Genomic DNA, 27,872 nt, shown 5'->3' with positions numbered 1-27,872 from the left:
GGCCCTCTCTACAAAAAATTAAAAATTAGCCAGGCATGGTGACATGCGACTATAGTCCCAGCTACTTGGGAGTCTGAGGCAGGAGGATTGCTTGAGCCCAGGAGATTGAGGCTGTAGAGAGAAGTGTTTGCACAATGGCACTTCAGCATAGGTGACAAAGCAAGACCCTCTCTCAAAAAAAAAAAAAAGATCCACTCCCACACATAGTCCCTTTATTTCTCCCAGTCCTTATTAGCTGGTCCTGGTCCTCATGGGTGAAGTATTTTCTCCAAAAGCAGAAGCTGTATTTCCCATCCCAAGCTATAACACTGAGACCTGCCCCAGTTATTAAGTCTGAAGCAATGACAGGCTCTCTGCTCCTCCTGTTCGACTGACAGCTGCATCTTCTCATGCAGCGCCAATTGCGTCCCTGAGGCACCAAGGGAAAAGCGAAGGCTGGAGTAAACAGATTTGGACATATTGGGTGCCTGGTCACCAGGGCTGCTTTTAACTCTAGCACAATGGATATTGTTGCCATCAATGACCCCTTCATTGACCTCAGCTAAATGGTCTACATGTTCGAGTATGATTCCACCCATGGCAAGTTCCACAGCACCATCAGGCTGAAAACGCGAAGCTTGTCACCAATGGAAATCCCATCACCATCTTCCAGGAATGAGATCCCACCAAAATCAAAGGAGGTGATGCTGGTGCTGATTATGTTATGGAGCCCACCAGTGTCTTCACTACCATGGAGAAGGCTGGGACTTACTTAGATGTGGGAGCCAAAAGAGTCACCATCTCTGCCCCTTCTGATGCCCCCATGTTTGTGATGGGTGTGAATCATGAGAAGTATGGAGACAGCCTCAAGATTATCAGCAATGCCTCCTGCACCACCAGTTGCTTAACCCCCCTGGCCAAGGTCATCCATGACAACTTTGGCACCATGGAAGGACTCATGACCACAGTTCATGCCTTCAGTGCCACCCAGAAGACTACTGATGGTACCTCTGGGAAATTGTAGTGTGATGGCTGCAGGGCTCTCTAGAACATCATTCCTGCCAAGCCTGTGGGCAAAGTCATCCCCGAGCTGAATGGGAAGCTCACTGGCATGGCCTTCCATGTCCCCACCACCAACATGTTGGTCATGGACCTGACCTGCCATCTGGAGAAACCTGCCAAATACAGTGACATCAAGAGGATGGTGAAGCAGGCATTGAGGGAGATCCTCAAGGGCATCCTGGGCTGTACTGAGCACAAGGTCGTCTCCTCTGACTTTGACAGTGACACCCATTCTTCCACCTTCAATGCTGGGGCTGGCATTGCCCTCAACAATGACTTTGTCAAGCTCATTTCCTGGTATGACAGGGTGGTGAACCTCATGGTCCACATGGCCTCCAAGGAGTAAGAGCCCCAGGCCACCAATCCCAGTGAGAGCACAAGAGGAAGAGAGGGGCCCTCAGCTGCTGGGGAGCCCTGCTGCGCTCAGCCCCCACCACACTGAGCATCTCCCCTCGACACAGTTTCCATGTCAGACCCCTGAATAGGGTGGGGCCTACGGAGACCCACCTTGTCATGTACCATTAATGAAGTCCCCTGTACTTTGCCAAAAAAAAAAAAAAAAAAAAAAGTCCCTTGTATTTCCGAGTGTTAAGAGTCAGGAGAAGTAACAATGAGAGGAAATGAGGAGCATATCTGAGGAAAAACATTCTCTTGCAAGTCAGTTGAATCCTAGCATGACTTCCAGACAAGGGCAGGCTGCTCTCCTCTAGCAAGGGAGAGAGGGTTACTTTTGCTGGCCTGGAATGTTCAGGGGGTTCAGTGTTCTCAAGTACACCCAGATGTCCCCTGCTAGGCATCAGGGTTCCAATCCTTTCCTATCAGGGACTTGACTTTGGCTTTGGTGATGTGTTAGGGCTGCCCATATTCCATCTTTCTTGCACCTCTGCAACTCTTACAATTAGAATCTGGGTCTTATTCTCAGCAATGTCTGCCTTATTGCTGCAGAAGATGAGGGTCTCATTGTTGCTTTGGAGGCCTTCTGGCTTTTGTTGTATGTCCTGAATTGATAGCTTGTTATGTGACTCTGCCATTTTTTTTTTCTTATCTCTTCTTTTTTTTTGAGACAGAGTCTCCCTCTGTCACCCAGGCTGGAGTGCAATGGCCCGATCTCAGCTCACTGCAACCTCCACCTCCCAAGCTCGAGTGATTTTTGTGCCTCAGCCTCCTGAGTAGCTGGGATTACAGGCACCTGCCAGATATCCAGCTAATTTTTGTATTTTAGTAGAGATGGGGTTTCACCATGTTGGCTAGGCTGGTCTTGAATTCCTGGTTCTGCCAGGATCTGCCCACCTTGGCCTCCCAAAGTACTGGGATTACAGGTGTGAGCCACTGCACACAGAGTCTGCCATTTTTTTCTTCCAGTCTTCCAAAGCAGTTAACAAAAACCAGCTAACTCCATAGTCCTTATAATTACCGCAGCTCCCACACTGTTCACATCTAGAGCTACTGCATAGTTCAATGTTTCCTCTTCCACTTATACTTCATTTCAACCAACCACAGGTAAGAGTGTCAATATGATGCTACTGCACACCAGGCCAGGGTTGTTAAGCCCCCTATTTACCACCAGCAATGGAATCCTTGTTGGCTTCTCACTGGTAATTGATATATTCCAGAAACTCAATTGGATGGAGTTGTGGGGGAGGTCCCCTTCTTTCTACTGTCACTCCTGGTACCAATTGTCTTAATTTGGTTTTCTCTAAAAGCAGAGCTTGAAACAAGGACTTGTGTGCAGTAGTTTATTTTAGATGTGATTTTAAGGAGCAGGTGTCAGGGAACAGAGTGAGTCAGGGAAGAAGGAAAAGCCAGGATAAGGGTACATTGCCAAGTTTGCTGCTGTGAGCAATGGGGGCTCAATTTGTCCAGGCCCTCCTGGGAAGTTTAAGAATGTCTACCAGCCGGGCACGGTGGCTCACGCCTGTAATCCTAGCATTTTGGGAGGCCGAGGCGGGTGGATTGCCTGAGCTCAGGAGTTCGAGACCAGCCTAGGCAACACAGTGAAACCTGTGTCTACTAAAACACAAAAAATTTGCCAGGCGTGGCAGCGCGCGTCTGTAGTCCCAGCTACTCGGGAGGCTGAGGCAGAAGAATTGCTAGAACACGGGAGGCGGAGGTTGCAGTGAGCCGAGATAGCACCACTGCACTACAGCCTGAGCAACAGAGTGAGACTCTATCTCTAAAAAAAAAAAAAGAAAATCTGGGACCTCCTCCCTCTTTCTCAGGTAGCTGAGGCATGAGAACCACCTCTAGGAGGCAGAGGTTGCAGTGAGCCAAAAAGGTGCCACTGCACTACGGCCTGGCAACACAGCAAGATTCTGTCTCAACAACAACAAAAAAGTTCCGTTTTAGGCCAGATGCGGTGGCTCACGCCTGTAATCCCAGCAATTTGGGAGGCCAAGGCAGGTCAATCACGAGGTTAGGAGATTGAGACCATCCTGGCTAACACGGTGAAACCTCGTCTCTACTAAAAAAAAAATACAAAAAATTAGCCGGGTGGTGACGGGCGCCTGTAGTCCCAGCTACTCGGGAGGCTGAGGCGGGAGAATGGCATGAACCCGGGAGGCAGAGCTTGCAGTGAGCCGAGATCACACCACTGCACTCCAGTCTGCGCGACAGAGCAAGACTCCATCTCAAAAAAACAAACAAACAAACAAACAAAAAAGTTCTGTTTTAGACATGCTGCATTTGAGATGTCTATTCACTTCCTAATGGAAGTAGTGGTTAGCAGTTGGATGTAAGAGTCAGAAGTTTTAGCCAGGCGTGGTGGCGCATGCCTGTAATCCCAGCCACTCAAGAGGCTGAATCAGGAGAATCGTTTGAACCTGGGAGACGGAGGTTGCAGTGAGCCAAGATCAGGCCATTACACTCCAGCCTGGGCGACAGAGCGAGACTCTGTCTCAAAAAAAAAAAAAAAAAAAAAAGAGAAATTCAAGGGAGAAGTCGTGCCTGAAGATAAAAAATGTTTATTTTATTTATTTATTTATTTTGAGATGGAGTCTTCCTCTGTCGCCCAGGCTGGAGTGCAGTGGTGCGATCTCGGCTCACTGCAAGCTCCAACTCCTGGGTTCATGCCATTCTCCTGCCTCAGCCTCCCGAGTAGCTGGGACCACAGGCGCCTGCCACCAGGCCCAGCTAATTTTTTGTATTTTTAGTAGAGACGGGGTTTCACCGTGTTAGCCAGGATGGTCTCAATCTCCTGACCTTGTGATCCTCCCACCTTGGCATCCCAAAGCGCTGGGATTACAGGCGTGAGCCACCGCGCCCTGCCATTTTATTTTTTATTTTATTTAGCAATCTCAAAAGCTCACAGAGATATAAATTTAAACTGATGAGACTGGATGAGCTTACCTAGGGAGTGAGTGTCAATAAAGGTGTTATGAGGACTGAGCTCTTGGGCATTCCAAAGTTTACAGTTTGGGAAAATGAGCATTACTGTCTAGTATCTCCTCCTCTTCCACATACCATAGTCTTCCCATCTCCATTTACTCATCCTTTCATCCATCAGACAAATCATTACACAGCATGTACTACATACCAGGCACTGTTCTAGGCTCTGTGGATACAGTGAGGAAAAACGAGCAAATGCCTGGTATAAGGGAGCTTAAACTAAAGTGAGGAGAGACAAATAATGACAAGCAAGCTAATAAGTGAACGAGATGTCCTTTTCAGGGTTCAAATCCAGACAAATCCATGTAACTTAATCACAAAGGGCTTTAGGTACTCACAAAATCATGGCTCTGGAGTTAGGCCATCCCTGCCATTATCTGCACTACCAAAGTGACTGAGCCTGGCCAGAGGAACTTAAACCAAGACTGAGCAGCAAGGGAAGCAGAGAGGGGTGGGTCTGAGCTCTCTGGCCTTTGAATGGTAGGAGTGAAGTTGGGAGGAGTGAACACTGAGCAAGTCAATCCATAATGCCAGCTACACAGGCTGATTACTGACTGTTTTTAGTGTCACTGAGGAAATGGATGGGGTGATGAGAGTGACTGGGGGTGAAGGGGTCTTTTAGAGAGGGAGTTAAGGATGTCCTCTTTGAAGAATTTAGGTGGCATGCTCAACACCCATTCTACTACAAATGATTACTTTAAACCAGTGAATCAACAGCAATCTCATTCCTCTTGCCAGTGACTGTTTCAGGGGTGAGCATGTCTACTGGACACCCATGTGCATCTCTTCAGGTCCTTTTCACCACACCTAGCTCATAGTTCATCCATTGACCTGCTCTGGCACAGTCCCCAACAAAGTCCAGGTACAGGTGCAGATACAGCTGTGACCTCACGGTGCTGTGTGCCTTTTACCCTCTGTCTTGGGTCTTCTCTGTTGCTGCCACAACTTAGAATCTGGGAATCCACGGAGTGCCCTCGCATGAACAACCCAGAAGTGCAGGGAGAGTTAATGCTCCTTAGGGGAACCTTTGACCAATGTGGGGTGGAAGCCATGGATAGGTACTTTCCCCAAGATTCCCCAGGACATACCATCCTGAGGCGTATTTCATGTAGCTTCCCAGCAGTCCCATAGGTTAGAGCAACCAAACACTTTTAGCCCTGGCCAACCGGAAATCATTGCTTTGTTGCTATCTGCTTCTCTGCTTTGCTCCTCTACCCTCCTTTCTGATTCCCAGGATCGCTCTTCCCAGTAAAATACCGACACACCCCCTTTGTCTCAGGCTCTGTTTTCTGGGAACTGGAGGCTAAAGCAGCATGTGACTCATTCTTACTAGTGACAGTAAAGGGGAGGAGTGTTGTGGTGAGAGGCATTTGGTAAAGATTTCCTTGTTCTTGCAAAGATGATACAAAACGAGATTGTCTCTTTTGCCCCCTTTGAACTTTGTTTTGCCTGGACATGACACTGGTGTATTAGTTGGTTCTCACACTGCTATAAAGAACTCCTTGAGACTGGGTAATTTATAAAGCAAAGAAATTTAATTGGCTCATGGTTCTGCAGGCTGGGCAGGAAGCGTGGCTGTGGAGGTCTCAGGAAACTTACAATCATGTTGGAAGGTGGAGAGGAAGCAGGGTCGTCTTACATGGCAGGAGCAAGAGGAAGCAAGCGAAGGGGAAGGTGCTACATACCTTCTTTTCTTTTCTTTTTTTTTTTTTTGTTTGAGACGGAGTTTCGCTCTTGTTGCCCAGGCTGGAGTGCAATGGCATGATCTCGGCTCACTGCAACCTCCGCCTCCTGGGTTCAAGCGATTCTCCTGCCTCAGCCTCCCCAGTAGCTGGGATTACAGGCACCTGCAACCACACCCGGCTAATTTTTGTATGTTTAGTAGAGACAGGGTTTCACCATGTTGGTCAGGCTGGTCTCGAACTCCTGACCTCAGGTAATCTGCCCGCCTTGGCCTCCCAAAGTGCTGGGATTACAGGCATGAGCCACCACACCCAGCCAGCTACACACTTTTAAACAACAAGATCTCATGAGCACTCACTATCATGAGAACAGCAAGGGGGAAATCTGCCCCCATGATCCAATCACCTTCCACCAGGTAACTCCTCCAACACTGGGGATTACAATTTGACATGATATTTGGGCAGGGACAGAAATCCAAACCATATCAGTTGGGAACACTTGCAGCAGTGGAAAGTATCCTCATTGATGGGATCCATCGGGTTGTCAGAAGGAAACAGAACAAACTCAAACAGGGAAATGCAGGAGAGTTTAGTAAAGGGCCTATTTGCCAGGGTTTGGGCATAGCTAAGGGAGATCAACAGGGAATGCTGAGCAGTGTGCTGGGGCTATGAACAGCAGAGAGCCACTGCCGCTCTCAGGCCTGGGGGCTGAGGGAAGGGGAGAAGTGAGCAGAATCCAGAAAGAGCAGTTAAAAAGTGAGGGAGCCCAGAATGGTAGCTCACGCCTGTAATCCCAGCACTTTGGGAGGCCAAGGTGGGCAGATAACCTGAGGTCGGGAGTTCGAGACCAGCCTGACCAACATGGAGAAACCCTGTCTCTACTAAAAATACAAAATTAGGTTTGGTGGCACGTGCCTGTAATCCTAGCTACTGGCGAGGCTGAGGCAGGAGAACTGCTTGAACCTGGGAGGCGGAAGTTGCGGGGAGCTGAGATTGTGCCATTGCACTCCAGCCTGGGCAACAAAAGTGAAACTCTAACTCAAAAAAAGAAAAAAAGAAAAATAAACAAATTAGCCGGGCGTGGTGGCTGGTGCCTGTAATCCCAGCTTCTTGGGAAGCTGAGGCACAAGAACCTCTTGAACCCGGGAGGCAGAGGTTGCAATGAGCTAAGATTGCGCCACTGCACTCCAGCCTGGGCAACAGAGCAAGACTCAGTTGCTGTCTCAAAAAATAAATTTTTTTTAAAAAGTGAGGCGGCCAATCAGCAGTAACCTGGCAGGGAGCAGTCCAAAGGAGTAAATAATCTGACCTCACTCTCCTCTTGCCCTCTGACCTCTGTCTGTTGATGCTGTTCTTGAGGGTCAGCCTCTTGGGGCCCAGGGCAGGGTGGAAAGGGTGAAAAGTGAATTTAAAGGGGCAAATGGAAAATCAGCCCCACTGATTCAGGAGGAGGCGTTCAAGTTGATATCATCGTGTAATTAATTATTGAAATGACTAGGTTTTTGTTTTTTGTTTTTTGGAAACAGAGTCTTACTCTATTGCCCAGGCTGGAGTGCAGAGGCACGATCTCAGCTCACTGTAACCTCTTCCTCCTGTGTTCATGCAATTCTCCTGCCTCTGCCTTCCAAGTAGCTAGGATTACTAGTATGCACCAACACACCCGGTTAATTTTTGTATTTTTAGTAGAGACAGGGTTTCACCATGTTGGTCAGGCTGGTCTTGAACTCCTAGCCTCAAGTGATCTACCCACCTCCACCTCCCAAAGTGCTGGGATTACAGGCATGAGCCACTGTGCCTGGTCAACAACTAGGTATTTTGTTATCCTCTGTCAATCCAGATAAGGAAACTGAGACAAAATTAATATAGAGAGTGATTTGGGCCACGGTTGAGGATTACAGCCTGGAAAACACTGAGAAGTGCTCAAAGAGAGGCTTGAGTTTTTAAAGAGAATTAATCAGGAGAGGGGGCGATTACAAAAGTTGAGTTTCAAGGATGCTCACTGGTTTAAAGAAATAACACTGATTAGTGACTAGCTGTACACTGTTGAGTTATAGCAAGTGAATTACAGTGTCCATTGTGTGGTGTTTTATGGCTACTTGGCATCAGTCAGTCTAGAGCCCACACAGCAAGTGGCTTCCAGAGCTGATTACTTAGCTGGAGGGGGAGTGAGACGTGACTGCTGTCACATTTCCATGCCTTTCTGGGCCTGATAATTTAAAGAGGGCTCACAGCCCGGAAAACACTGGGAAGTGCTCCAGAGAACCAAGGAGAGGCTCAAGTTTTTAAAGAAAACAGGATGAAAAGTTGCTTTTTTTTTTTTTTTTTTTGGAAACAGGGTCTCACTCTGTTGCCCAGGCTGGAATGCAGTGGCATGATCTCACCTCACTGCAACTTCTGCTTCCCGGGTTCAAGTAATTCTCCTGCCCCAGCCTCCCATGTAAGCTGGGACTACAAGTACCCACCACCATGCCCGGCTAATTGTGTGGTTTTTATTTATTTATTTATTTGGCTCTGTTGCCCAGACTGGAGTACAGTGGCACAATCTCGGCTCACTGCAACCTCCGCCTTCTGGGTTCAGTGATTCTCCTGCCTCAGCCTCCCAAGTAGCTGAGATTACAGGCACGCACCACCACTCCTGGCTAATTTTTGTATTTTTAGTAGAGACAGGGTTTCACCATGTTGGCCAGGCTGGTCTTGAACTCCTGACCTCAGGTGATCCACCCGCCTCAGCCTCCCAAAGTGTTGGGATTACAGGCATGAGCTACTGTGCCCGGCCAACACCTGGCTAACTTTGTATTTTTAGTAGAGATGGGGTTTCACCATATTGGTAGACTGGTCTTGAACTCCTGACCTCAAATGATCCACCCATCTCAGCCTCCCAAAGTGCTGGGATTACAGGTGTGAGCCACCACGCCTGGCTGAAAAGTTGCTTTTCTTTCTCATCTCATTTAATAGATGAAGTGAAGTGCCACAGGTTGGGTTTTCTGGGAGCAGATGCTGGGGTGGAGAGAGGAGTACCAAATGTGTCTGTGGGGTGAGCGCTGGCCAAGGAAGAAGGGAAGCACATCGGGAAAGGGTCCAGAGATTGTGATGCTGACCTGACAAGGGCTGTGCCAGCCCAGTGGGAAGCCCCAGAGCAAGGCAGTCCAACATTAGGCAGAAGTGGCCGGGCCCTGGCACCACAGCCCTGCCTAGTCAGTGGCTGGGAACCAACCCAAGAAGCGTGTGATCCCAGCTCAGAAGCTGAAACAAGGCTTCTCCAAAATCCAAAAATAGAATTACCATATTATTCAGCGATCCCACTTCTGAGTCTATATCCAAAGAAAATGAAATCAGTATCTCAAGAAGATATCTGTATCCCATGTTTATTGCAGCATTACTCACAATAGCCAAGTTATGGAGTTAACATAAGTGTCTGTATTAGTCAGGGTTTCTCCAGAGGGACAGAGGCAATAAGATATACATGAAAGGGGATTTATTAGAGGGAACTGGGTCACGCAATTACAGAGGCAAAGTCCTACAAGGGGCTGTCTGCAAGCTGGAGAACCAGAGAAGCCAGTACTGAGGCTCAGTCCAAATTTAACAGACTCAGAACCAGCCAAGCAAACAGTGCAGCCTCCAGTCTGAGACCAAAGGCCTCAGAGCCCCCATGAGGCTGCTGGTGCAAGTTCCAGATTCCAAGAGCTGAAGAACCTGGAGTCTTGTTTTCCAAGGGCAGGAGGAGATAGAGGCAGCCAGCTCCAGGAGGGAGAGCATGAGCTGAGTATCCCCATTCTTCTGCCTGCTTTGTCCTAGTGGTGGAATGGGGTCGGGGGTGGGCAGCAGATGGGATGGTGCCCACCTACACTGAGGGCGGGTCTTCCTCTCTCAGTCCACTGAAGCATACATCAATCTCCTCTGGGCTGGACACCATGGCTCACGCCTGTAATCCAGCACTTTGGGAGGCCGTGGGGGGTGGATCACCTGAGGTGAGGAGGTTGAGACCAGCCTGACCAACATGGTGAAACCCCATCTTTAATAAAAATACAAAAACTAGCCAGGCACTGGGCGCGGTGGCTCACGCCTGTAATCCCAGCACTTTGGGAGGCCAAGGCGGGTGGATCAGGTCAGGAGATCGAGACCATGCTGGCTAACATGGTGAAACCCCGTCTCTACTAAAAATACAAAAAAATTAGCCGGGCGTGGTGGTGGGCGCCTGTAGTTCCAGCTACTCGGGAGGCTGAGGCAGGAGAATGGCATGAACCCGGGAGACAGAGCTTGCAGTGAGCTGAGATCGTGCCACTGCACACCAGCCTGGGCGACAGAGTGAGGCTCTGTCTCAAAAAAAAAAAAAAAAAAAACTAGCCAGGCATGGTAGCAGGCACCTGTAATCCCAGCTACTTGGGAGGCTGAGACATGAGAATCACTTGAATCCAGGAGGCAAAGGTTGCAGTGAGCCAAGATCATGCCATTGCACTCCAACCTGGAGACACAGGGAGACTCTGTCTCAAAAAAAAAAAAAAAACTCCTCTGAAAACACCCTCGCAGGCGCATCCAGCAACAATGTTTCACCAGCCAACTAGGCATCCCTCAATCCAGTCAAGTTGACACCTAATACTACCCATGGCAAGTCCACTCCTTGTCAGCTTGGCATCCATAAACATCTCCTTAAACCATACTTAATCTCCCCAAGTAAAGACAGTGACAAGGTCATAATTCTGCCTAAATGAAACAATTACCCTATGCACAACTGAAAACACACTAATCCGGTCTCCCAGAAGAGGAGGTAAAGTTCTTGAGTGATATTTACTGTGATTATTCCGTAACTTGAATAGTATGATGTAAAATTCACAATTCTTAGGCTGCGCTTGGTGGCTCATGCCTGTAATCCCAGCACTTTGGGAGGCTGAGGCGGGAAGCTCACTGGAGCCCAGGAGTTCAAGACCAGCCTGAGCAATATAGTAAGACCCCCGTCTCTACAAACGAATAATTAAAAAATTAGCCAGGCATGGTGGTATGTGCCTGTAGTCCCAGCTACTTAAGAGGCTAAGGCAGGAGAATCCCTTGAGCCCAGGAGTTCAGGGCTGCAACGAGTCATGATTGTGCCACTGCACTGCAGGCTGGGCAGCAGAGTGAGGCTCGGTCTCAAAAACAAAAGCAAACAAAAAAATCCTCCATATATTTCAACATTTTTTTTTTTTTTGAGACGCAGTCTCACTCTGTCACACAAGCTGGAATGCAGTGGCGCAATCTTGGCTCACTGCAGCCTCTGCCTTCCCTGTTCAAGTGATTCTCCTGCCTCGGCCTCCGGAGTAGCTGGATTACAGGCGCCTGCCACCACGCCTGGCTAATTTTTGTATTTTTAGTAGAGACGGGCTTTCACCACATTGGCCAGGCTGGTCTCCTGGCCTCAGGTGATCCTCCTGCCTCAGTCTCCCAATGTGCTGGGATTACAGGTGTGAGCCACCACAGCCAGCCAACTTTTTTTTTTTTTTTTTTTTTTTGAGATAGAGTTTTGCTCTTTTGCCCAGGCTGGAGTGCAGTGGCGTGATCTCGGTTCACTGCAACCTCCACTTCCCGGGTTCAAGTGATTCTCCTGTCTCAGCCTCCCAAGTAGCTGGGACTACAGGTGCGCACCACCACACCCAGCTAATTTTAGTATTTTTAATAGAGACGGGGTTTCACCATGTTGGCCAGCATGGTCTTGATCTCTTGACCTTGTGATCCCCCTGCCTCAGCCTCCCAAAGTGCTGAGATTATAGGCGTGAGACACCACGCCCAGCCTAATTTTTGTATTCTTAGTAGAGATGGGGTTTCACCATGTTTGCCAGGCTAGTCTTGAACTCCTGACCTCAGGTGTTCCCCCCGCCTCAGCCTCCCAAAATGCTGGGATTACAGGTATGAGCCACTGCGCCCGGCCTCATTTCAACTTTTTGATCATTGAAAAAAAATCTTAAATTAATAAATAAATTAATAATTAATGAATCCTGCAAAGTATTGCCACCTACCCAGTGCTGCAACTGCAACTTCAAAAGGCCATTCCACCATTCTATTAAGCCAGCTGCTTCAGGATGGTGGGGGACATGGTAGCACCAGCGAATTCCATGAGCATGAGCCCACTACCTTACTTATTTGACTGTCAAGTGGGTTCCTTGGTCAGAAGCAATGCTGTGTAGAATACCATAATGGTGGATAAGACATCCCACAAGCCCACACATGCTAGTTTTGCCAGAAGCATTGCGTGCAGGGCAGGTAAGTCCTTATTCAGAGTAGTGTGTGTTCCAATAAGGACAAAACCCTACCCTTTCTATGATGGAAGTAGTCCAGCGTAATCAACCTGTCACCACGTAGCTAGCTGACCACACCGGGGAATGGCGTGCTAGTGGGGGCTCCTTGTAGGTCTTGGCTGCTGGCAGATTGGGCACTGAGTGGTGGCCATAGCCAGGTTGACCTTGGTGAGTGGAGCCCATGTTGCTGAGCCCATGCTTAACCTCCATCCCTGCCACCATGGTCACTTTGTTCATGAGCCCACTGGAGAATGACAGGGGTAGCTAGGGAAAGGGGCTGACTGGTATCCACAGAATGGTTCATCCTATGCACTTGATTATTAAAATTCTCCTCTGCTGAGGGCACCCTTTAGTGAGCATTCACATGGGACACAAATATCTTCACATCTTCGGCCCACTCCAAGCAGTCTATCCACATACATCTTTCCCAAATTTCTTTGCCACCAATTTTCCAATCATGTTTCTTCCAAGTCCCTCACCACCCGCCAATCCATGGACTACAGCCCATGAATCAGTATATAATTGCACATCTGGCTGTTTCTCCTTCCAAGCAAAGTGCCAGCCCAGCAGGAAGCTTCAGAGGAAAGCAGTCCAACATTAGGCAGAAATGGCTGGGCCCTGTACCACAGCTCTGCCTAGTCAGTGACTGGGAACCACCCCAAGAAGAGTGCAATCCCAGTTTAAAAGCTGAGGCAACGTTCCTCCAAAAACTAAATACAGAATTACCATACTAGGCCGGGCGTGGTGGCTCACGTCTATAATCCCAGCACTTTGGGAGGCTGAGGCAGGAGGGTCACCTGAGGTCAGGAGTTTGAGACCAGCCTGGCCAACATGGTGAAACCCTGTCTCTACTAAAAATACAAAAATTAGCCAGGTGTGGTGGTGGGCACCTGTAATCCCAGCTGCTGAGGAGGCTGAGGCAGGATAATTGCTTGAACCTTGAAGGCAGAGGTTGCAGTGAGCCGAGATCAGGCCACTGCACTCCATCCTGGGCAACAGAGCGAGACTCCCTCTCAAAAAAGAGGAAACAAAAATCAAAAGTCTGGTATTAATCTTTTCATTGTGTATAGTTCCCTGGTAGATGGTCTCAGATACCCCTGGGGAAGGCTAGAGGCAGATTCCCAGCCCGTACTTGGGGAATTGCAGGGTCCTTTCTTGCAGGTATCCAGCTTTTACTTCTTCCAGGAGTTCTGGAACAGGGCCTGACTCAGGTTTGGAAATTGGGTGAGAGACTGTGCTCTCAATCACGGTGGCTAAAGTCAGATCTCTGTTGACCAAGCCTGAAGTTTTTCACGTACACACATCAAGTAGCAACTTAGTGGAGGTGCTGTTTATATATTTTGGTTCTACAGACTCCATGGTCAATTAGCCAAATCAATCTCTGCAGATCAGACCATCTGGGTAACTCCACTGGCCCTGCCTATTACAATAACCACATTCGCTCTCCTCCAGAAATTAAGTAAGTGCTGCAACTTGCTTTCTATCACCGCAGGCTCTACACATCCCCAATGAAATGAGGAAGCCCACTTCAGCTGCTGCCATCCCCACTGGCAGCTCTCACCAGGGGCTGTTCAGAGGCACCGGTATTTCCCTTCCCAGAGAATTTCTCAAAGTCTTGGTTTTCTGGGGGATCAACTTATGAGCAACCAAAAAAAATACAATGTTTACTACACTCTGTTAAGGGGTTATTTATTTTGAAAGCAACTGGGAGCCACTAAAATGTTTTTTGTGTTTTTTTAGATGGGGTCTTGCTCTGTTGCCCAGGATGGAGTGCAGTGGCACAATCTCGGCTCACTCCAACGTCTGCCTCCCAGGTTCAAGCGATTCTCCTGCCTCAGTCCCACCCCAGCTCCCTGCCCCTAGTAGCTAGGACTACAGGTGTACGCCATTTCATTCTGAAATGTGTTTCCCAGTCTTGGAGGTGGGGCCTGGTGGGAGGTGATTGGATCATGGCGGCAGATCCCTTATGAATGGTTTAGCACCATCCCCTTGATGATGAGTGACTTCTCACTCAGTTACTTCACATGAGAGCTGGTTGTTTAAAAGTCTGGGACCTTGGCCAGGTGCGGTGGCTCACACTTGTAATCCTAGCATTTTGGGAAGACGAGGTGGGCGGATTGCCTAAGCTCAGGAGTTCGAGACCACCCTGGGCAACATGGTGAAACCCCATCTCTATTAAAATACAAAAAAGTAGGCTGGGCGCAGTGGCTCACACCTGTAATCCCAGCACATTGGGAGGCCGAGACGGGTGGATCACAAGGTCAGGAGATCGAGACCATCTTGGCTAACATGGTGAAACCCTGTCTCTACTAAAAAGCACAAAAAATTAGCCGGGCATGGTGGCAGGTGCCTGTAGTCCCAGCTACTCAGGAAGCTGAGGCAGGAGAATCACTTGAACCTGGGAGGTAGAGCTTGCAGTGAGCCAAGATCACGCTACTGCACTCCAGCCTGGGTGACCGTGCAAGACTCCATCTCATAAATAAATAAATAAATAAATACAAAAAGTCAGCTGGGTGTGATAGCACACACCTATAGTCCCAGCTACTCGGGAGGCTAAGGCAGGAGAATCACTTGAACCCAAGAGGCGGAGGTTGCAGTGAGTCGAGATCGCGCCACTGCACTCCAGCCTGAGCGACAGAGTGTGACTCTGTCTCCAAAAAAAAAAAAAAAAAAAAAGTCTGGGACCTCCTCCCTCTCTCTTGCTCCCACTCTTGCCATGTGACGTGCCTGCTCCCCCTTTACCTTCTGCCATGATTGCAAGCTTTCTGAGGCCTCAGCAGAAACCAAGCAGATATCAGCAACATACTTCCTCTACAGCCTGCAGAACCATGAGCCAATTAAACCTCTTTTCTTTATAAATTACCCAGTCTCAGTTATTCCTTAACAGCAACACAAAAACAGCCTAACACATAAACCAAAAGCAACGCTGAAACTCCTGGGCAACTGAAGCGATTAATAATACCATCACGGCCTTGAAAAATTCTGGGGTAGTGATTTTATCAATTTCCCCTTCATTCTTCAGTTTGGCCAGTGAAGATGGCAGATGGGTCTCTGAGAGAATGACAGTGAATTACCATAAACTTAATTATGTGACAACGCCAACTGCAGCTGCTGTTTCAGATATGTTCTCATTGCTGGAGAAAATAAACACAGTCTCCCACACCTGGTATGCAGTTACTGAGCTGACAAATGCTATTTCTCTATTTCAAGAAGAAGAGGTCAGACACCCTGCTTTCATGCATCAGAGTCATCAATACACCTTTACCATCTTGCCTCGGGACTCCATTAACTCTTCTGCCAGTTCTCCAAACCTCAGACTTTAGCACATCCTCATTACACAAAACACAATGCTATTCCACTCTACTGACAACATTATGCTCCTAGGGCCTGGGAAGCAGAAAAGTGTAGGTATCCTAAATGTGACAGAAATGTCATGAAAACACAAAGGCCCAATTTCTCAGTAAAGGTTTTGGGGTCCAGTGTTCTGAAGACGTCCTGATTTATCCTACAAAGTAAAGAACAGGCGGGGTGTGGTGGCTCACGCCTGTAATTCCAAATCTTTGGGAGGCCGAGTTGAGAGGATCACTTGAGCCTGGCAGTTCAAGACCAGCGTGGGCAACATAGTAAGACCTCGTCTCTACGAAAAATAAAAAATTAGCCGGGCATATGGTGGTGCATGCCTATGGTCCCAGTTACTCAGAGGGCTGAGGTGAGGAGGACTGTTTGAGCTTGGGAGGTTGAGGCTGCAGTGAGCCATGATCATGCCACTGCCACTCCAGCTTGGATGACAGAGCAAGACTCTGTCTCCAAAAAAAAAAAAAAGAACAGTTTACCTTACGTTACACCCACTACCACAAAAGAGGTGTGATTAGCCAGGTGCAGTGGCACACACCTGGGCACCAGCCCAGGAATTCGAGGCCTCAGTGTGCTATGATCACGCCTGTGAATCACACTACACTCCAGCCTGGGCATATAGCAAGATCCCATTCCTTAACAATTAAAAAGAGAGAGAGAGAGAAGTGATATTTCATGAGACTCTTTGGATTTGGGAGTCATTATATACTATTTGCTGTTCCAACCCATTTACTAGATGACCTAAAAGCTACCAGCTTTGGCCGGGCGCGGTGGCTCACGTCTATAATCCCAGCACTTTGGGAGGCCAAGGCGGGCGGATCATGAGGTCAGGAGATCGAGACCATCCTGTCTAACACGGTGAAACCCTGTCTCTACTAAAAATACAAAAAATTAGCCGGGCATTGTGGCAGGCGCCTGTAGTCCCAGCTACTCGGGAGGCTGAGGCAGGAGAATGGTGTGAACCCACGAGGCAGAGCATGATGCAGGGAGCCAAGATCACGCCACTGCACTCCAGCCTGGGCAACAGAGTGAGACTCCGTCTCAAAAAAAATAAAATAAAATAAAAACAAACTACCAGCTTTGAGTGGAGCCCTGAGGAAGAGAAGGCGCTGCTACTTGATTCTAAAGGCCTTGCAGATCCAGTGAGGTGCTAAGGGTTTCTGTAGCAGGTGGGGAGAACCAGATCAAGCTAGGTCATCCGCTTTCCCTGTGGGCACCACGCTTCTGTGATGTCTGAGACAGAATTGGACTTTTTTTTTTTTTTTTTTTTTTTTTTGCCTCCATCAAGTATTAGGAATCCACATTAAGCACCAGTGGTCACCTCAGACTATAGGCACTGGTCTGAAGTGCCTGTGTCCGAGGCTTGGTTTCACTTGCCAGAAATTGTAAGAGCTGCACAAGCTGCTTATGGTCTACTTTATTTATTTACTTATTTTTAATTTATTTATGAGACGGAGTTTCACTGTCGTTGCCCAGGCTAGAGTGCAATCGCATGATCTCTGCTCACTACAACCTCCGCCTCCTGGGTTCAATTCTCCTGCCTCAGCCTCCCAAGTAGCTGGGATTGCAGGCACCCGACACCACACCCGGCTATTTTTTGTATAGTAGAGACAGGCATGAGCCATTGTACCCAGCCTGGTCTACTTTCTTTAAAAAGGAGCTGTGTGATTTTTTTTTTTTTTTTACAAAGATGCCAAGACAATTCATTGGGGGAATGAATAATATGGAAGAGCCAGATATCCACATGCAATTTAAAAAAAAAAAATGCAGCCTGACACTGTGGCTCACGCTTATAATCCCAGCACTTTGGGAGGCCGAGGCAGGTGGATCACCTGAGGTCGGGAGTTCGAGACCAGCCTGACCAACATGGTGAAAGCCCGTCTCTACTAAAATTACAAAATTAGCTGGGCGTGGTGGTACATGCCTGTAATCCCAGCTACTCGGGAGGCTGAGACACGAGAATTGCTTGAAACCAGGAGGCAGAGGTTGCGGTGAGCCAAGATCGTGCCATTGCACTCCAGCCTGGGCAACAAGAGTGAAACTCCATCTCAAAAATAAAAAAAAAAATGCAGTTGGATGCCTGTCTCACCCGATATACAAACATTAACTTGGCCAGACATGGTGGCTCATACTTGTAATCCCAGCACTTTGGGAGGCCAAGGCGGGCGGATCATGTGAGGTCAGGAGTTTGAGACCAGTCTGGCCAACATGGTGAAATTCCATCTCTACTAAAAATGCAAAATTAGCCAGGCGTGGTGGCATGCGCCTGTAATTCCAGGCTACTTGGGAGGCTGAGACAGGAGAATCACTTGAACCCGGGAGGCAGAAGTTGCAGTGAGCTGAGATCATGCCATTGCACTCCAGCCTAGGCAACAAGAGCAAAACTCCATCTCAAAAAAAGTAAATAAATAAAAATATCTCAAAATGGATCACAGACCTAATTGTAAGAACGAAAACTATAAAACTCTTAGAAGAAAATGCAGCAGTAAACCTTGGGTAAGGCAAAGACTTCTTAGATTGACACCAAAAGCACAAGCAATAGTAGAAAAAATAATAGATAAATTAGACTTAATAATGATTTTAAAATTTTGTGGTTTTTTCCCCCTTTTTTCCTTTTTTTTTTTTTCTGAGACAGGGTCTCATTCTTTTGGTCAGACTGGGGTGCAGTGGTGCGATCACAACTCACTGCAGTTTCAACCTCCCGGACTCAAGGCTGCAGTGATCCTTCAGCCTTGACTTCCTGAGTACCTGGGACTACAGGCATGCACCACCACACCCAGCTAATTTTTAAAATTTTGTAGAGATGGAGGTCTTGCTATGTTGCCCAATCTGGCCTCAAGCAATCCTCCCACCTGGGCCTCCCAAAGTGCTGGGATTATAGGCATGAGCTACTGCTTCCTACCAACTTGTGTGCTTTAAAGGACACCATCAAGAGAGTGTAAACAGCTGGGTGCGGTGGCTCACGCCTGTAATCCCAACACTTTGGGAGGACGAGGTGGGAGGATGTATCAGTCCATTCTCATTCTGTTATGAAGAAATACCTGAGACTGGGTAATTTATAACGGAAAGAGGTTTCATTGACTCACAGTGATCCTCTCATCTCAGCCTTCCAAGTAGCTGGGACTACGGGTGCACATCACCATGAATTGTCCATTTTAAAACAATGTATTTTTATTGTATGTGAATTATATTTCAACAAATGTGGTGTTTTGTCTTTTGGGTGTTTTTTTTTTTGTTTTTTTTTTTTGAGACAGGGTCTCACTCTGTTTCCCAGGCCACAGTACAGTGGTATAATCAGCTCACTGCAGCCTTGAACTCTTGGGAGCAAGAGATCCACCCACCCCAGCCTCCAGAGTAGCTAGGACTACAGGTGTACACTACCAAACCCGGCTAATTTTTTTTGTAAAAGAAACACAGTCTTTTTTTTTTTTTTTTTTTTTTAAGATAGAGTCTCATGCTGTCGTGCAGGCTGGAGTGCAGTGGTACAATCTTGGCTCACTGCAACCTCCGCCTCCTGGGTTCAAGCGATTCTCCTGCCTCAGCCTCCCGAGTAGCTGGGACTACAGGCACGCACCACCATGCCCCAGCTAATTTTTATATTTTTAGGAGAGATGGGGTTTCACCATGTTGTCCAGGCTGGTCTCAAACTCCTGACCTCATGATCCACCCGCCTCGGCCTCCCAAAGTGCTGGGATTACAGGCATGAGCCACTGCACCCGGCCCCCCTCGGACCTTTCTTCTCTTGGCCGCCTCCTCAGCTGTTCTTCACAATGCAGCAGAATGACCTTCTGGAAGCTCCCTGCCCTCGGCTCCCTACTCTCTGCTCCCTACCCTGTCCTCCATCAAACAGCTAGTGCGGCCATACTGCAGCAGATGCTGCTGGTGCCTCCCCAGGTCGCTTTACCAGGCTGCTCACCGGTCCTCCAGCTGCTGCAAGTCTTGGGTCTACAGACTCGCAGCTGCCCCCCACCTGTCCCCTTATGTGGAGGGGCCCTTGGCTGACAAGCACCCACCACCTCACCTATCAGCCCCATCCAAAGCCTGAAAGGAGGCAGACAAGGCCATTCCCTTTGCCTCTAAGGGGGCCACTCTGCTTGGAGCCCACTCCTCTAACCCAGGCCAAGGCTAGACCTGAGACCCGGCTCAGCAATTTCTCCTTCAATACCTGCTTTCCTTCCCCCTTCCCCCTTCTCCCCTGCCCTCCCCCTCTTTTCTTTTTTTGAGGGGGAGTTTTGCTCTTGTCACCCAGGCTGGAGTGCAGTGGCCGATCTCGGCTCATTGCAACCTCTGCCTCCCGGGTTCAAGTGCTTCTCCTCCCTCAGCCTCCCGAGTAGCTGGGATTACAGGCACCTACCGCCATGCCTGGCTAATTTTTGCATTTTTAGAAGAGACAGGGTTTCACCATGTTGACCAAGCTGATCTCGAACTCCTGACCTCAGGTGATCCGCCCACCTTGGTCTCCCAAAGTGCTGGGATTACAGGCGTGAGCCACCGCACCCAGCCCTTACAGGCATTTTCCTTCAACAAACCTCAACAACCAGACCCCTGCTTCGGGCTAAGGCGCTAGCACATTCCATGGTGATTAACCATTTTTCTTATTGTCTCCAGACTAGACTCTGAGCACCCGGAAGGCAGGAAGGTTGCCCACACCTCCCAGGTGGGGGCCTGGCACAGAGCAGGTTCTCCGCGTTGAACTCTCCAGCTTCCGGGTGGTTCTGCACAGCTCCCCTTGCCTTTCTTTCTCTACCACCATTTCTTCTCCTCTCCTCTCCCCTAGAAGGGCAGAGATCCGTTTGTCAAGGCTAAGTTTGGGGTGCGGTGGGAAGGGCAGGAGGTAGAGCTGGCCAACCTTCCAATCCCCGGCCCTCCTGCCCGACCCCACCAACCCCGTCCTGCCTCATGGAACTTAGGTTTGAAACACAGGGACGAACCGGAGGATGGCCTGCCAGCCGCAGGGCAGGCCACAGCGGAGCCCTGGGGCGCTCCCCGGTGCTGGGGTGTGGGGAGGTGGCAGCTGTGTGCCCATCCCGGGAACAGGCTGCACGGGCCCGCGTGCAGAGAGCCCACCCCGGGACCAGGCTGCACGGGCCCGCAGACAGCATCACAGCCTGGGCGGGCAGCCTTTTCCAAGGGCTGCTCTTGACTTCCGCCTCCCTCTCCCGTCACTTCATCAACACTCTAGGAACCATGGTGAGCCCACGCTTCTTCATTCATTCCCGCCCACTCACAGCACAAGCCCACGTCACAGGAGGCATGACTCGCCTCAGAGGCTGATTAGCTTTCCAGGCAGCATCCAGCTCACGCAGGCGCTGAGTCAGTGCCGCCGAAGCCTGGCCAGGAGGGAGGTGACTCAAGCCCGAAACTGTGGGTCTCCTCCCCTCCAGCCCTGCCAAGCAGCCAGCGGCCGGGAGAAGCCACCAGGGGCCAGGCCCTGGGCTAATACTCTGGGTGCTAAGCCCTCCTAAGTCCCCACACCCCACCTGTAAGGCACGTATGTGGTGCCAGCTGCCCCGCAGTCTCTCTCCCCATTTCCCGGGTGAAGACCCAACAACCCCCGGGCTTCCAGCCGGGCTCCACAGCATGGGGCGGAGGCAGTAGTAACTGACCCGGATGTGGCCATGTTGATTGGCTCAGGGCTGGGCATGTGATCTGTTGGAGCCAATGAGAGGCATTGAGACTCAGGCTAAAATGTCTGGGACAAAGCCTCTCATCGTTTTTTTTCACTGGACTCAAAACTCCAGAGGTGCTAGAGCTGGAGCTGGAGCTGCTGGCTCCAGCTTGCCAGCATGTGAAACCTGCCACTGACACCAACCCTGCGGAAAAGAAAGAGAAATGGCAGGAAACTGAGTCCTGGTTATATTCTGGAGTCCTGAATCCAGCCATACCTGAAGCTGTTATAATACAGGGACTTTTGGAATTTCCTGGCTTAATGCAGTCCTTTTGCTTAAGTTAGTCTGTTTCCAGTCACTTGCAGTTGTAAGAATTCTAATCAGTACCAGCATTTGCTACCACATTTAACTAATCCTAAAACATGATTTTTTTTTCATTTTAATGGAATCATCATTGCTTGCAAATTTGATAAATTAAACATAGCTGTTCATATTGTCTTAACTTCAGCTGAGTTAGGTGCAGTGTTGGTGCTGCGTGTACTGAATTGAGTGCTATTTAAAATGTCTTCAAAAAATTATATAGTGACTTAGCATTTGGATAAAAAGTGATTATGTAGAGAGAAAGGCAAGGATACTGAGCTATAGGGAATGAGCTTAATATTAGTGAAACAACTTTTCTCTTTGGAGAAACAACTGCTCTTTCCTGACAAGGCAACATGCAAGTGTTTTGTAAAACCGAATACAGGAAGATACCCTCAAGTAGAATTTGTGTTACATTTTGCTCCTGAGATATGGATAAAAAGATTGACTATGTATCATACACCAAGCAATGCAACTGAAGGCAGGAGAAATTGTGGAATCTCACAGAACAGGTGAGAGGAATACAAAGTAACAAGTTACTGTGACTAATTTGTGACTTTGTGCAGAGCTACCGTTAAGACACTGCACTGTCGGCTGGGCGCGGTGGCTCACGCTTGTAATCCCAGCACTTTGGGAGGCCGAGGCGGGCGGATCACGAGGTCAGGAGATCGAGACCATCCTGGCTAACACGGTGAAACCCCGTCTCTACTAAAAATACAAAAAATTGGCCAGGCGTGGTGGCGGCGGGCGCCTGTAGTCCCAGCTACTTGGGAGGCTGGGGCGGAAGAATGGTGTGAACCCGGGAAGCGGAGCTTGCAGTGAGCCGAGATTGCACCACTGCACTCCAGCCTGTGTGACAGCCCTTGCTGGACCCACAGAGAGCTGACCAGCCACAACTAAGCAGGGCATTGTAGCTAAGAGGCTGGACTATGGCACTGGATGGTCTGTGTTCCAATCACAGCTCTACCATTTACTGCCTGTTTGAGCTCAGCTAAATTACTTAACTTTAATCTATAACCATCGGAATGCATTATCACTCGCATTTTGCAAAAGTGCCCTTAAAGTCACCTGCGCCAGGCGCAGTGGCTCACGCCTGTAATCCCAGCACTTTGGGAGGCTGAGGCGGGTGGATCACCTGACGTCAGGAGTTCGAGACCAGCCTGGCCAACATGGTGAAATGCCGTCTCTAAAAATACAAAAATTAGCAAGGCATGGTGGCACACACCTGTAATCCCAGCTACTCAGGAGGCTGAAGCATGAGACTTGCTTGAACCCTGGAAGCAGAGGTTCCAGCGATCAGAGATGGCACCACTGCACTCCAGCCTGGGCAACAGAGTGAGAAGTGAGACTCTGCCTCCAAAAAAAAAAAAAAAAAAAATCACTTGCTCAAAGTCACAAGCTGAGTTTGAACATTATGGACCTAATCATTACATCTCATCCATACTGGGTTCCTACTGGTCAAGAGGAGTGGAGAACTGGGGACATCTGTACATCCCTGCTCTGCTCCTAAGCACTCTGGCCTAGACTGGCTGAGCGGAGGTAGAATCAAGTGGTTACAATGGCCTGGCCTTCAATGATATTTGCTGTCACACTGTTTCAGTTCACTAGCTTGGGCCTAAAGAGAGATCCCCTGCTCCCCACAAATCTTTATGTCTACTGTTTGAGTAGTGCCAGTAGGTCGTGCCTTGGGTTGTAGTTTTTCCTCCTCTAGGTATTTTATTTATTTATTTATTTATTTATTTATTATTAAATAATTGGGGGGGAGGGGGGCTCAACTCCTCTCCAAAGTGGGTTTATCAAGGATTTTTTTTTTTTTTTTTTTGAGACATGGTCTCACTCTGTCATCCAGGCTGGAGTGCAATGGAGCAGTCTCAGCTCACTGCAGCCTCTGCTTCCCAGGCTCAGGCGATCCTCCCACCTCAGCTACCCAAGTACCTAGGACCACAGGTGCGTGCCACCGTGCTCGGCTAATTTTTAAATTTTTTGTAGAGATCGTGTCTTGCTATGTTTCCCAGGCTGGTCTCAAACTCCTGGGTTCAAGAGATCCTCCCGCCTTGGGCTCCCAAAGTGCTAGGATTACAGGTATGAGCCACTGCACTGGGCCAAATAATTTTTTTTTTTTTCTGAATAAATAAACAATGCTTCCTCTGAAGGGAGTTCCAGTGAACACAATTTTCTCCATCTCATTACAATGAGGTTTAGGCCACAGCTATAAGTTCTCTGTTGTCATTCTCTGTATTCACCCCAACACTCCGTAAAGTGTGGGACACACCACGGTGTGGGAAAATAGAGACCCAAGATGAGAAAGGAAAGCAAGTACCTCTGGCCTGGTGTTGTGGGAAGGAAGAAGCACACCTTGAGGGGACAGGCCAGGGGTCCAGGTACTGACCCACACCAAAGCACAGCGTGGTCCCAAGCAGCTGGGAGTGAGGGGACGCACATAGACAGTGAAGACCCAGGATAGACGGGAAAGGAACTTCTACTTTTCTTTCCTTTTTTTTTTTTTTGAGACGGAGTCTTGCTCTGTCACCCAGGCTATAGTGCAATGGCGCGATCTCGGCTCATTGCAACCTTCGCCTCCCAGGGTTCAAGCGATTCTCCTGCCTCAGCCTCCAGAGTAGCTAGGATTACAGGCACACACCACCATGCCTGGCTAATTTTTGTATTTTTAGTAGAGACGAAGTTTCACCATGTTGGCCAGGCTGGTCTCGAACTCCTCACCTCATGATCTGCCCACCTCAGCCACCCAGAGTGCTGGGATTACAGACATCAGCCACCGCGCCCAGCTAGAACTTCCACTTTTTCACTGCATGTCAGAGACCGCTGAGCCCCGCAGCGGTGCAAGGGCAGGTGTTGACTTGCGATCTGTATGGTTACTCCTAATTTACAGGTGACGAGATTGAAACTCAGGGACACAGTCTATTTCCTAAGGTCACATGGCTCGGGGCAGAGCCAGGCTTTGAAACCACACCTGCTTTTCCACTGAGTTGCTCTGCCCCTCTTCTCTGTAAGTTTCTTGTAAGGTATTTGTTGTATGACTGCTATCATGAGGCACATTTTATTCACCTGTCAGGAGCTGGTACCATTAGTGTAATATAATCATTCAGTTTGACTCTCATCAGTGTTTTTGCTGCAGCTGCTGCTGCTTTTTCCACACTCTAGTTTTCCAAAACTCAGGTGCAGTGGGGTATTGAGTCTCCTTGTCCATCCAGGCAAGAAAAAATAATCACTTCAGAATGAGTAGGTAGAAAGGCAGCACAAACAGACATGTAAAAAAATGACTTCACAGCCGGGCGCGGTGGCTCACACCTGTAATCCCAGCACTTTGGAAGGCCGAGGCGGGTGGATCAACATGGTGAAACCCCGTCTCTACTAAAAATCCAAAAATTAGCCAAGCATGGTGGTGCATGCCTGTAATCCCAGCTACTCGGGAGGCTGAGGCAGGAGAATCGCTTGAACTCGGGAGGCGGAGGTTGTGGTGAGCCAAGATCGCACCACTGCACCCCAGCCTTGGTGACTCCATCTCCAAAAAAAAAAAGAATGACTTCAGAATGCTGTTCTAATCAGGTAGCATTTTGGTAAGGAGAGAAATCAGTATAATTTGTTCCACCAACTCAAAGTGCAGAGTTCCACATAATTGCTGGAGTCTTTATCACCTCCCCACCCAACTTTGTGATTTGCCCCATATGCTGAGGACTTCAGGCGCTGCTCCATCCAGGGTTTTGAATCATATCATGGGGACTCTGCCCCTGTCTCTTCTATACCCTTCATTGCTCCTTGTTATTATTTGGTTTCATTTTCAGATGAGATCCGGTGTGTTCAGGGTGATATGGCTGTAGACTTGGCCTTCTTTTCTTTTCTTTCTTTTTTTTTTTTTTTTTTTTTGAGAGGGAGTTTCACTCTTGGCACGATCTCGGCCCACTGCAACCTCTGCCTCCCGGGTTCAAGCAATTCTCCAGCCTCAGCCTCCCAAGTAGCTGGGATTACAGGTGCCTGCCACCATGCCTGGCTAATTTTTGTATTTTTAGTAGAGACAGGGTTTCACCATGTTGGCCAGTCTGGTCTGGAACTCCTGACCTCAGGTTATCCGCCAGCCTCGGCCTCTCAAAGTGCTGGGATTACAGGTGTGAGCCACCGCGCCTGGCCTGGGCCTTATTTTCAAATCAGTTCTTGCCTTCTGACAGCTAGATGGCCACCGGCCTACATTTGTTTTTTTTTTTTTTTTTTTTTTTGAGACTAAGTTTCGCTCTATTGCCCAGGCTGGAGTGCAAGTGGCGTGATCTGGGCTCACTGCAACCTCCGCCTCCCGGGTTCAAGTGATTCTCATGCCTCAGCCTCCAGAGTAGCTAGGATTACAGGCGCCTGCCACCACACCCATCTAATTTTTGTATTTTTAGTAGAGACAGGGTTTCACCATGTTGGCCAGGCTGGGATTATAGGCTTGAGCCACCACGCCTGGCCTAATTTTGATTTTTGAAATATTGTATTATTTTTCTTAATTGCTAAGTTTTTGGCATCCACTTAAATTTTATGTCTGATTCTCCTCACCCTAGGCTATAACATCATGGCAAGCTTTTATTTAAGAAAAAAAAAAATCTTTGCAAGTTTTTTTGTTGTTGTTGTTGTTATTTTTTTTGAGACAGAGTCGAGCTCTGTCGCCCAGGCTGGAGTGCTCGAGTGCAGTGGTGTGATCTTGGCTCACTGCAAGCTCCGCGTCCTGGGTTCACGCCATTCTCCTGCCTCAGCCTCCCGAGTAGCTGGAACTACAGGCGCACAACACCACGCCCAGCTAATTTTTTGTATTTTTAGTAGAGACGGGGTTTCAGCATGTTAGCCAGGATGGTCTCGATCTCCTGACCTCGTGATCCGCCCGCCTCGGCCTCCCAAAGTTCTGGGATTACAGGCGTGAGCCACCGCGCCCGGCCAGGTTTTTGTTTTTAAAACAAAATCTTTTTGTTCCACAAGCAATAAGAACTTTCAGTTCAGTTCCACCTCTTGGTTGTTTACCAGCGCGGCCTCTTCTCTACTCCAGGGGGCAAAAACGGGGTTACAGATCTCAACCACCAGGGGGAGTCAAAGAACAACTGATAATCGAACCGTTCCAAAGGACGTCCTCCAGGAATGATATTCCCCAGCCTGGATTCCTTTTCTTGCTGAAGAAAACCCATCCATTTTGAGATTCTCTGCCTGTCAAGTACTTCAGTCTCAAGTAGGCCTCGACTACATGAGCCAGATTCGAGGTTATGTTTGTATTGTATCCTAAAAGTTCCCAAAGAAGACATTTATATTGGCTGCAATGATCAGAAAGCCAGAATAAAATCCCATGGGGGTTTGAGTTAATCAAACTTGTGTTTAAACCTTGGCATGTGTGATGCAAAGCAAGGTCTCTGGGTAGGGAGTTCAAGCTTCCTAGTTTCCCCTGGTCAGTAAAAGTCCTGCATCTTGACCCTTCAGTTCCTGCAAACTGGACTGTTGGTCCCTCTACCTGCTTGACCCTCAGTTTTCATCATCTGTGAAATGGACATAAGGCTGGTACCTTCTATGAAGTGTTCATGGAAGAATTCAATGAGATGATGATGTACACAGTAGGTGCTGAATAAAAACTAGCTCAGTTTTGTGATCAAGTGATACAGTAGGTGTTTGCAATCCCAGGGATGACCCAATAAAACTATGTAAACAGAGCCCTAGCTTTTTTTGTTTGTTTGTTTGTTTTTTAGACAGAGTCTCACTCTGTCACCCAGGCTGGAGTGCAGTGGCACTATCTCAGCTCACTGCAACAACCTCTGCCTCCAGGGTTCAAGTGAGTCTCCTGCCTCATCCACCTGAGTAGCTGGAATTACAGACACTCACCACCATGCTCGGCTAATTTTTGTGTTTTTAGTAGAAACAGGGTTTCATCGTGTTGGCCAAGCTGGGCTCCAACTCTGGGCCTCAAGTGATATGCCACCTCGGCCTCCCAAAGAGGTGAGATTACAAGTGTGAGCCACCGCACCCGATTGAGCCCCAGTATTTAAAAAAACTTTAATATAATAGAGATGGGGTCTTGCTATGTTGCTCAGGCTGGTCTTGAACTCCTGGGTTCAAGCCATTCTCCCACTTCGGCCTCCCAAAATGCTGGCATTACAGGTATGGGCCACCTTGCTTGGTCACAGAGCCCTAGCATTTTAACACCTCAC

At 48.6% G+C, this 27,872-nt stretch overlaps 1 pseudogene; it reads left to right on the top strand.

Annotated features, from left to right (window-relative positions):
* The window catches only part of LOC129395068 (glyceraldehyde-3-phosphate dehydrogenase-like), a 32,131-nt pseudogene extending 4,259 nt beyond the window's left edge, over nt 1-27,872 (top strand).

The sequence above is a fragment of the Pan paniscus genome, chromosome 23 (assembly GCF_029289425.2).
Source record: "Pan paniscus chromosome 23, NHGRI_mPanPan1-v2.0_pri, whole genome shotgun sequence".
Taxonomy (NCBI): Eukaryota; Metazoa; Chordata; class Mammalia; order Primates; family Hominidae; genus Pan; species Pan paniscus.
The sequence above is the reverse complement of the archived record's forward strand: the minus strand, read 5'-3'. Positions and strand labels throughout refer to the sequence as shown.